The sequence below is a fragment of the Rhynchophorus ferrugineus genome, unplaced genomic scaffold, assembly GCF_030347505.1.
Source record: "Rhynchophorus ferrugineus isolate W39M unplaced genomic scaffold, kcgeb_rfMv2 rfM8, whole genome shotgun sequence".
NCBI lineage: Eukaryota > Metazoa > Arthropoda > Insecta > Coleoptera > Curculionidae > Rhynchophorus > Rhynchophorus ferrugineus.
This window is the reverse complement of record NW_027472587.1, coordinates 2067483-2079944: the sequence shown is the minus strand read 5'-3', so window position 1 is coordinate 2079944 and position 12462 is coordinate 2067483. Positions and strand designations below refer to the sequence as shown.

Genomic DNA, 12462 nt, shown 5'->3' with positions numbered 1-12462 from the left:
CAATTCTGAAATTACTGAATTATTTATTTTACTACAACCCTCTTACTTCCCACATCTCCCACATCTCGATCCATACCTCCATATGGACTTAAGGATCTCTTTATACAACAGTACTTAGTAGTAGTGTATCTTAGTAGGGCAAAATTTCTTGCTGCACTTGATGCCTTTTAGAGACACTACACCATTGAAAACACTACTAAACCTTACTTATCCCAAGCTTCTGAAAAGAAAGTTTACATTTAGTTGAATTATTACGTGCTTGTATATATTCTGATCATTATTTCACTTTAAAAAGATATTTATTGAGGAAAAATATTTTACTGTACTGGCGATATTGTGTCAAAAGAACTATGTTAATTTGTTAGCGATCTATTTTCGCCTTTCTTCGGCATTTCGAAAGCATGTGCCGACCAAGCTTAAGTAGAAGACGCTATTTCCGAAAAATACACATGGTATAGCAAAATTCAGCAGTGTATCCTTCATAATTCTTACAATCTGTGGTCGAGTGTTGTCATGCAAGAGGAAGACTTTGGGTCTGTTACTGGCTATTGCTAGTCCTTTTGCAGAAATACTTCTATCAATTTCTTCAAGTTAGAGTTTCCTTCGATATTAGCAGCTCGTTCTAGGCTGTTCTTTGTCATTGATGCTAAAATTATAATTATTAGCGTTCTACTATGGAACATCATGTTAGACAAAAGACATCATGCTCAGACAGATCATGATAACAAAAAAACTTTACTGATAAGTCGGAACATACTTTCAATCCGACCGAAGAACAAAGAAATAGATTTATCGGCCTATTGGGACTTATGAGGTGCAAATATGGGGTTGCGCTAAAAATAAATCACACCAACATTAAGTAAATACTGAACAATGCACAATAATTCAGAAGATTGAAGCGAATTAAATTCTAATAAATAGTCTAATTTAATTTTTAAAAAAGCGTATCGATGACAAAAAACATTAATTTTTATATATGATTATACTTTTTTATAATATATTAGATTAGTGTACATACTTTTTATCAGATTAACATATTTACTATTTCGGTATCCACACCTTGTAAGCAGAATTTAATCATTGTAAAGTTTTTATAGCAAAATGTACTGACATTCTAACTTTAAAGATCTAGTAAAAATGCTGGTTAATAGTGGAAACAACTAAAGGTATGCACATAATTAATTGAATATAACTGTAGAAAATGATATTGTAGGGCGTGAATTATTTGTGTGCACAGATATGATTGTAATTGTTCAAAATTAAACATGAGCATTAGGTTAGAACGTATGAGGAGATAATGAATATCAACTGGTTTGTAGATATGGTAAATGTATTAAATAGAATTCAGTGATTAATTTTATGAAGAATGGTGTACACAGATAGTAGCAGAAGAAATAAAACATACAGTGATGCCAAGATGACTTGACAAGTAAACACACCATCGAAGAAAACAAGAACTAAACGTAAAAAGGTAAATATGATCTCGAGTGAAAGTAAAATACGCTTCTCAGATAAACAACTGATAATTAGGTGGATTAGGCTTCCAGGGGGATATTACTACATGAAAAACGCGTCTAGAAACTCTACCTCATGGGTGATGTGGAAAAAAAGTTTAATGTAAACAAAACAAATCTAACCTACAAAATATTATAACTGTGTTCTTAATTATAGTTCTTCGATAATATATGTGTTAGATGTACTATAATGTTAAAATAAATTATATTTGATAACATTTTTATTCAATTATTTTATTTAGATTAGAATTTTCTTGTATGTCAAAGCCAAACTGAATTAAAACTCAGAGTTGATGCGGCAAGATTGCAATGTTTCGACGTCACAAATATCCATGACGTATTACTAAAAAAACTTTGAGTAGACTATAGATTCCTCATAACACTTAACAGAGTAAGCAGTGGATTTTCCCAGACAAAACAGCATCGAATAAAGCTAAGATAACTATATCGGTTAGCAATCAAGGTTACAGTATTTTGGGATGTACGTGGTATTATTCATATTAATTACCACGAAAAATATAAAACAATTAGTGGAATATTATATCAAATTACTGTATACGAGAATACAACATGTTTGTATTACCAGCATTGCAAAATGCCATTAATAACTTGTTTCTTGTAGGTCCATATTGGATATTCTAAAACAGAGTCATTATTAAACTAAATAGTTATTGTTATGAACAATTCAATAAACTGTATTTAAAAAAAATATATATGGAGGATTTCTAACGACATTTTAAATAAATACAATATGTTTTCACGACACTATTATATTTTTTAATTTTAACTAAGAAGAACTAAGAAATATGTCCAAAACTACATCTTTAAAAAATAAAATAAAAATGAGCAGGGAATAAGATAAGAGTCTTTAACTATGCAACGGTTGAATTGTTTCTATTTACATACATAACAGTATAGACGACTATTTTTGGTTCATCCTTGAACCTGAAAAAAGTACGTTCATATTTCTTCACCACTCAATGACATGTTGAAAAACAGAACTTTTTAAAATACGTTCGGGCGGATGACATTCAAATTAGTTCGGAAATTTCAATTTTAGAACAGTATAATTCATTAATAGAATTTCGATTTTGTATCAGTAATCGTTTTAATCGCTTGATATTGCGGGAAAATTGATAACAATGAATAATATTAAAAACAAAAATTAAATTAAAAATAAACGTATGACAAGCGTTAGATAAACAAAAAAAAAGAAAGAAAAATAAACCACTTAATACTTAATAAAAATGTAATACAATTATAACGACAAAAATGATGAATTCAGTAAGGTAGATTTTACAATCATGAAATGGTATGAAAGAAGAATTTACTTCATAAATGTGTATTTAACTAATAATGAAATATAAAAAAATGAATTAAGCACATAGGTATAAAAGATGATAAAAGATGGTTCAGATAAAAATACCAACACATGTAGACTTGGACGTGGTAAATAATACATTAGTATACAAATGGTTGCAGATTTGGTTGTCATTATATATGAAAGAACAATAATTTTTAAAACTACAAAAATTGTAAAGTTTATTTACTTGATTGACGTATATATTGAAATGTAAAAGAGTTAAACGCAGTAAATATGAATGTAAAAAGCAATGATAAAATGAAATTTTAATGAAAAGTTATTACCAAAATGGATGCTGCTGTCAAAAGAGAAGACAAGAGAAGGGCGGAATTATTGATCTTTACTTATTAAGAATTAAAACGATAACAGCGAACAAAATGCAGATATATACTAACTGAATTTGTGTAGTCGATATCAATTCAATTTCGATGAGCCTGCATGTTATAGTTTTACTGACCAACAGGATTTTACTCAGCTAGTGGCCATTCATTTATTACGTAGGACGGTTTCTTTTCCAATTTGACCCCCTCGCCCCTATGTAAGAAAAAAAATAGGCCGACACCCTTCTTTTAATATGTATTAATATTTTATAATATATCTTTATGCAAGAAAAAATCAGACAGTCCTCCCAAATCGTCTTACGCAATAAATGAATGGCCCCCTATAAGAATGAACAATATTACTGCATCGATTCATGAGCCACAGGACGTGTCCTTTGACGTTGTCCTCCTACTACTGGAATCCTGTTGGGGCATAGTTGTAAATTCATGCTTGTGATTGTTTAACATTTGTAATTATCCGTAGGCAAGAGTGCAAAATCCAACAAGGAAAATGATCTCAGTCACGGCCAGGCCAGGCTTTAACCAGGCTGGGTAAGACGGGACGTCTTCTGGGCATGATTTCTATATTGGCATCGATTATATATATATATATATATATATATATATATATATATATATATATATTATATATATATATATATAAATAATCGGTCGACAATGTGCAAGTTGGTTTTAAGATAATGGGTCAGTTATAAGCAAACTAAGACTGTCATTTAACTGAACTAACGTTTTTTAATTTTAAAGGGCGTCCCAAAGTTCTGAACATGCTCAGTGGGAAAATACAGTAAGATTACTAAGTCCACTTGGCTGGCGCAGTGGTCAAGGCGACAGGGCGGTCTCCTACTGTTGCGATAGTCGAGAGTTCGGATCCTTCTGGGGCATGGTCGTAAATGTATGTTTGTAATTGTCAACATATTAAATTCACTGACACTACATGCGATAGGAAGTCACGTTCACTCGATATCACACGTTAGTGAAAATCCAGGAACCCCTATTGGGCGCAGTGGACAAGAATTGTAAATTTCAAGAAGCTCTCTTCAAGAAGATAAGATTACCACACGAAAGAAGAGTTTTCTGCATCATATTGTGACTGACGATGAAAAGTGGATCTACTACAAAAATTCCAAGTGCAGAAAGTTACGATAAGGTCTTGCTGTGCATAGGTGGGACCTCCAGCAAGGTCTAGTGTATTACGAGCTTTTAAAAACGAATTGAACTTTTACTGCAAATATTTACCCATGTCACTTGGATAAAATAAATGACGTGTTGTTGCAAAAATACTAGCAATCGCGAGTAACAGATGCAAAACCATCTTCTTGCATGATAACGCTTAGTCACAAGTTTTGAAAGATACACTGTTCCAGTCCGAATGGGAAGTTTTGCGGCATTCAACATACTCGTCAAACACAGATGCTTTGGTTACGATTTCATCAGATAAATGCAACAACATGACTTGCTAAGTGCACGCTTTCAAAATGCTGAAGAAATGCGAAAACGAACTAATGATTGTATGGCTATCAAACCAACTTCGTTCTTTCGACACAGTGTCCCCATGTTGCAAGAAAGAAAAAGAAAAAGTAGAAAATGATGGAAAATATTTTGATTAATATTTATTAAATCGGTTCTATAAATTGAAGGATTTACAACAGATGATGTTATTGAGTATTAAATCGCATCCGGTATATTGAAGTCCAGCCGACTTTACTTTCCAATATGTGTAATTTCGTCGTGTGTGAATATATTTATTTTCAGTACGATAAATATGTCTGAATTTGTACCGAGTAAATTACATTTGCGAGAAGTTTTACTTTTTTAATTCAGTTTGAAGAAAAAGGCTTGAAGGATTGAGGATAGTCGATGATGATTCGTGTAAAACACAAGAAAAACATGCAGAATTGTTGAGAATAATACAAGAACATTTTCGAATCGCTTAAAGAACATAGGAATGATCTAAAAGCTTGGATATATTATGCCGTATGAATTGAAGCCAAGAGACATTGACAGACGTTTGGTCATGTGTGAAAAATGCTGCTTTAAGGGTAAAATCGAAAAAGTTTTTTGCATCATACTGCTACTGGAGAAAAGTGGAACTATTACGATAATCTAAAGCGAAAACAATCATGGGGACTACCTGGTCATGCATCATCAACCGCAAAGATGAATATCTATGGCTCCAAGCCATATTTCATTTGGTGGGATCAGCTTGGTGTGGTATACTATGAGCTGCTAAAACCTAATGAAACCATCAATGGGATCGTTATCGACTATACGAGCAAAGACACAACAATGTTACTCTTCTGCATAACAACGCCCGACCACATGTTGTAAAACCGACAAAAACATATTTGGAAACATTAAAATGAGAAGTGCTACCCCACCCGCCGTATTCTCCAGACCTTGCACATCCTGATTACTACTTGTTTCGCATATGAGTGGTTCTCTTATTCACCTCTCAAGAAGATATTACTTTATAGGCCTAATACCATTTTTTAACAATCATGACATTTGAGAAAAGAAAAATATGGGCCACCCTATACAATATAAGTAATAAGTATTATTAATTAAACATCATTAATGACAAAATCTAAACAATGGAACCTTTTCAACCGACCGAACACCTAAACCGGTCGACGTTCAGGTAACAGAGAGATGGCGTGGTCTGCGAATCGAAGATGGTACAGAAAGAGCTTCATCGCCGACCCTGGTCTCCGGTCGTATCCGCGTCATAATGACAAAAATGTAGTTTTTCGTGTCGCTCGCCGACGACAACGAGGGCCATGCCATGCCTTTCGGTCGGCTTGCTCGATCGAGGCTCAGCAACGTTCAGCTCGAAACTAAAATAGAAATATCTCTCTCCGTTGGAGATATGTTCTCGTAAATAGCACGATGGTCGAAAAGCCCGACCATGTGGGATGCAATCTTACTCGCTAGGAGAGGTTCTATTTTGTGTTTCGAATCGATTTCGATTGATATGTACAGTCACCGTGTTAAATACTAACTGGAACTGGTCGAAATAATTTTGGGTCTTTTACAATGGATGATGCGATGTTATTATAGCGTTTCGAACACTTAACACATAGGTTGAAGTCCCGGGCGTTAGTTTTATTGCATCCATCGCTTTTACAGTTAGTACTAATCTCCAAAAGAAAAATGTTAAAATTTAATGATATTCTGCTCATAAGTTTCTGAGTTATTGTGCTAAGAGTGACTCTACTTTTGTTATTTTCAAAACCATGGATCAAAAACAATTTCGTGTTTTACTTTTACACTGCTTCTTGATGTGAAAAACACCGTTCAAGTGAAGGAATTGCTTAAAAAGTATTACTAGGACTCCGCTCCATCAGAAACAACAATCAAACATTGGTTTGCTGACTTCAAACGTGGTCGTAAATGATCTAGAGCGCAGTGGACGTCCAGATCAAGTGATAACACTAGAAAACCTAAAACAAATCCACAAAATCGTTTTGAATGATGGAAAAGTGAATTTACGTGAGTCAGCTAACATCGTAAAGATATGAAAAGAACGTGTTGGTTTTATATTGCATGAGCATCTGACTATGAGAAAGGTCTGTTCAAAGTGGATGCTGCGTTTGCTCACTGCTGACCAAAAACAAAAACAAGAAGTGTTTGATTTTCGGATAGTGATGATGAAATCGATTGTACAATTATGAAAAAATGAAACTTGTATAGACACATAAATATACTTATAATGGTAACATTGTAATAGCAATTGTAATTCTTTCATAGTCATTATAATTCAGTTCCACTGTATATTCACCACCCAATATTCATGTTATCATGTGTTCCAATCGATAACATAATGTCTAGGCTTAAAAACTATCGTTGAGCGTTAAGCAGCAAAATAAAAAATTATAATGGATACAATGTTTCATTCCAAAATATTGAATTTACAAAATATCCCTCAAAAATTTATTCACAGCCCAAAATAAGAGCAGAACAATTGGTTCTTCTGTTCTGACGGCATAATATATAAAATAAAATCTATCAAAAATTATATAATTCTTGGAATATATAAATAGGCAATATCTGTCAAGCATATTCTGACTGTTATCTTTGCGATATGAAAATCAGATAATAAATTTCAGCCTGGTTTTACCATATAGAGATTTGATATGAGGATCTCTTACAAACCGAAGTACTGAAACAAGTGATTAATTACTTATTATAAGCAAACTCAAACATTATTTAATTTAACAAATATAAGATTAAGATAACTATTAGAGCTAGGGACTGCGAGATATAAGTTTATTTAAAAATATTTAATGAAAAATGATATCTGTCAAATACAACCAAGGATTCGTGGCGACTAAGAAGATAAATCAAAGATAAACTAATTAGATCTAAAATAAATTAAATATTCAAATGATAAGATATCATTTCTAATAGGAGACTTGCTTGTAAATTTAGTATTTTGGCTCAATATTTTGTATCTTCATATCATTTTAAACAAATATTTGCAAAGCAGATGCAGATGTTTAAAGATAGATGCAGTCTTAATATCATTACTTTATATCATACCATTTTACATATAAACTGTGTTTGGATTTAAAATGATAATACAATATTAAACTAGGTTTTTTAAGTTAATGTAAATGATGAATTTAGAACATATCAATTAAAGAAAATAATGATAATTATTATCTAATTTGTATAATATTAAAATATGTTAATGAAGCAGACAAAAAATAGAAAAATTGACCTATATGGCACATAAATCTAGTTATATAAAATAGGAATATATTTGTTAGGTAATAGATATAAATAATTGAAAACAAATATCGTTTTTGATACCTAAAATTTAAAAAAATGTCTAAGAAAAATGTTGATAATAAATGAATACATTGAATTATTGAAAATATCACCATAAAAATATCGATATAGATTTTTTAACTATTGATATTTTTTGACAAATTTAACGTACCTCAACCATTATCATCGGTATATATGACACTTAATCATAATCGGTATAAGATATTTAGATGTTCAACTCTATAAATAATATAGCACCATAGATTCACAATATACTCTGCAAATAAACATAATTACTTTAACTGTTTTGTTTAACATTTATTCATTGAATTACAAAAACGCATTTTCTAGACCATAAATTAAAACCGCAAAAATGTTTTTGAAGGAAACTAGAATTACGTCATTTTTCAACTAATTTTTAATTATTACTCGGTCCCACCTTGAGGATGTACACTTAATAATATAATTTCAGATATCTAGATTTATTGGTAATATTATGAAATCAATTTTAATAATAATCTGAATAATAGAAACCCTTAACGTGACTCACAATCGATCTTTGGTGTTTATTATGAGATCATAACAGTCAGTTCGTATAAAAGGTAAAATCGAAAGTCCTTGGACAATTATCAAATAAACAAACAGCTTTCGCACCGAACGTTTTCTACATAGCGTCGATCAATTGAATACAAAATTCAAGCTGAGATAACTAGAACTTACCTAAGCTTCTTATTAAGAAAGACATTTTTGATTCTTCCAATAAATTATATCCAAGATGTATCTGAAAATAAAAAATATTTAATTAGGTTATGTTCTAAAATACTTGATTTCTTCTTTTTTAATTGTCTACAGTTGTTACCCGGTTTCTTTTATAAAATATACAACATCTAGTACATTTATAACTATAGAAAAGCTCTACTTCTTATAATTTTGAATCTAATAGCTTAACCATGATTTCACAAATTAGTCGAAAACAACCCAGTTAAATAATACATTTGTTAGTCTAATGCTTTTGGAGCTCATCCAAGTATTGTTAAAAAATGTTTTCTTCATTTTCACCATCCATCTATCATAAAAATATGTTTAAAAATAAATTAAAAATATAAAAACTGCTTTCCCATTGCATTTGATATCAGAATACTTTATATATTATATATTTATATATAATATATAAATATAATATTTTATTATATTTTATACCTTTATAAGGCATTATATATTGATGTCACTTTCTACTTAGCACCAATTATAATTAATAACCTTTTATTCCGTTCCAAGTGTATTGGAAATTTTAGTTATGAGAAATTGTAATGTGCTTTCAAAAATTGACAAATAAATTCAACAAAATGACAAAAAATAAAAAGGATTCTGTTTATTTTGATGATACTCTTCCATGTTATTATTATCAATTCTTTGTGAATATTGTTATTTGGTAATGACCTTTGCATTAGCTCTCCTTTATAATATAAATCCTCTATAACTCCATATAACATAAACAATAAAAGACTTAATTACTTATATACCAATATAAAAGCGTACTTTTAAATAACATGTTTACAAAATATCAACAAAAATGAGTGATATGGTGTCACACTCCTATATATTTTGAAACACGCCTTATAGCAGATTTATTTTGAAAACTAAGGTTTGTTACTTTTTACTTTGTTACAGTTTTTTTTCTGTTTATATACTGTTCTGAGCTTCTCTTAAATGGTACATCTAATGACGTCTGGCTGGTAGTGCATTAAACTTTATATAACGAAAATACAATTGTTATTTACCAATATTAGTTTACTATTTTTAGAGATAACAACTGTTAATAATTAATAGCATTGCATAAATCGTATTTAGCATGACTATATTATAGTGAATTTTTTATATTGTCACGTAATTGTTTTGCATCATTTATGTACTCATTGCTAATGTCATACTAATTGTAATAATATTGATTTAGTACAGGAATGTTTAAATAATCTCAATCGTTTAGAAATTATGAGTGAATTGTATTCAAACGATTAAAACTTGCAGAAAATTGATCAGTTAGAATTTAGAAAATTACTCTATCATGTATCCATTAACTTTGTTAGCAATGTTACTAGCCGTTGCTGGCTAACTTACAATTTATCTTTACAATAACTTAAATCTAGGTATATATCTAGGGAGGACCCATCAACCCTATCTTAGTCTCTAGTGTAACAATGTTTGTGTAATAACACTGATGTTTTCTATTAAATGCACTTCCCTACGCTACACTACAGAAGTTCTAATGGTTTAATTCTTTTGAGTCTGCGTCCTGTTCTGGTTTTATCCCAGAGTTGTATTATTTCGATATTGACTTGAGAATAATTTTCAGTCAAGTAATGAATCCTATAGTATCTCGGTGCACCTACAATACTTCTTAGGACTTTGTTCTAGAAAAATTGTATTGTATTTATACTAGTTTTCGTGGAACATAATTTAATTCCGTAAGTCCATATAGGTTTCAATACTTGCTTATATAATAGCAATTTATTATGTACTGATAATTGTGATTTTCTTCCAATTAACCAATATATTTTCCTATATTATAACTCCAATTCTTTCCTTTTCTTTTTTACATGTTCCTTCCAGCCAAGTTTTGCATCAAGATTCATTCCGAGATACTTGGAGTTGTCGCTATATGGAATGCTATTATTATGTATTGTTATTGGTGATGATACGTGAACTGCACATGCACAAATTTACTTTCGTTAATTTTTATTTTCCAGGTTTGGGTCCAATTATTTGTATTTTAACTTGTCTGTTATAATTTTCGTGTGGCTTCTTCACTATTGTCTCCGACAGCAAGAAGCAGTGTCATGTGATATTTTTAATTTGTGATATATCACATGTGTAGAGTAGGTAAATAATTGGATCCAATATCTTTTCCTTGTGGTACACCTGCTTTAATTTCATTTATTGTAGAGTAGACTTCATCTTGTTTGATTCTAAACATTCTGGTTCTAATGTAAGATTTTATGTAATATAAGCTCAGTGCGTTGTTTCGGTGGCATTTTCTGTAGTTTACGAACATGGCCGTCATGCTATAATTCATCGAAGGTTTGTGCTCCATCTAAGAACATAGCTGGACGTATTTTTTACGCACACAAACCCGGTAAATAAATCATTATATATTAACGGAATTGGAAAAACCAAAAAGCACAACATTATGCTACAAATCTCTTGACTGTGCTACTGTTTGCTAATTATACAATATGTCTTGAGTTAAGTTGAGTTTTCCAGCATTCTAAACGAATAGTCCGAGTTGCACAGCCATATAATTTTAGAATTAATGAAGAAAATACTACTGTATTGATAACTGACGAATCTCCTGCAATTACTAATCTCAACGGTATCTATTTGCAGCATGTCCAAGAGTCCAAGTTCAACACGCGACTGACTTTTACTGGCACCCAATTTTTCGATATATTCCTTTCAAGACACTGTTACATTCGGACATACGTAAGTTTTAAGGCTTTAAAATGCTATGCTTAAAATTCTGAATTAGAAAAGACGTTCCGATTAAGATTAAAAGCTTTTGAAACAAACGAATCTGTACCTTCAAATTCTGGCAGAAAGAAGCCAGGCAGTACAACATAAAAAAAACTAAGAAGTACTCTCATATGTAGTAATATTGCAAGCAAAATTTTTGTATATATTTATAAACTGAGTTATTCAGTTTGGTAATTGTTATGCTATAATGTTATTTACATATATCTGTTATTCTGCTATAGAATCTATTATAACTCATTAGTGAATTATGCTATATCTCAATTTTTTTATTATTGAACATCTAACCTAATTTAACTAAAATTGTCATATTTATATTTTATGTTAGCAAATAGCAATTAATTGCAACATCCCCAACAGACCATATAATAATAAAAACAATTAAGTATTTTGGCGGAAGAGAAAAGTCAACAGATTAGAGAGAATTAGCGCAATAAACCCGAGTTTTTGCATGGATATCTGAGAGTGGATGAAACATGGCTCCATCATTTCACACGATGAACCCCCAAAGCGTGGGAAAACGCAACAGTCGGCTGGCAAGGTTATGGCGTCTGTATTTTGGGATGCGCATGGAATAATTTTCATTCACTACCTTGAAAAAGGAAGGACCATCAAATGCGACTATTACATAGCGTTATTGGACCATATCTGATGTGGAGAATACGGTGGATGAAGAAGCAATTCGAAGCACAATTCATGGATTTTTGACACGGTGCATTGTCTTGGTGAAGAAGCATTTTCTTTTTCTTCAAATCGGCCGCATTTTTCGGCGATTTCGTTTTTCAAACGGTCCAACAACGCTATGCAATAGTTACTGTTGGTGGTCCTTCCTTTTTCAAGGTAGTCAATGAAAATTATTCCATGCGCATCCCAAAAGAATACAGACGTCATAACCTTGCCAGCCGACTGTTGCGTTTTCCCATGCTTTGGAGCGGGTTCATTGTGT

General features: G+C 31.3%; 1 protein-coding gene across 10 annotated transcripts in view; it reads right to left on the bottom strand.

Moving 5' to 3' along the window:
- The window catches only part of tou (bromodomain adjacent to zinc finger domain 2B toutatis), a 115350-nt gene that overhangs the window by 71026 nt on the left and 31862 nt on the right, over positions 1 to 12462 (bottom strand). For all 10 annotated transcript variants that reach the window (XM_076412526.1, XM_076412531.1, XM_076412530.1 and 7 more), the window contains exon 2: positions 8709 to 8769. The gene's annotated coding sequence lies outside the window, so the exon portion shown is untranslated. The remainder of the gene's footprint in view (positions 1 to 8708; positions 8770 to 12462) is intronic.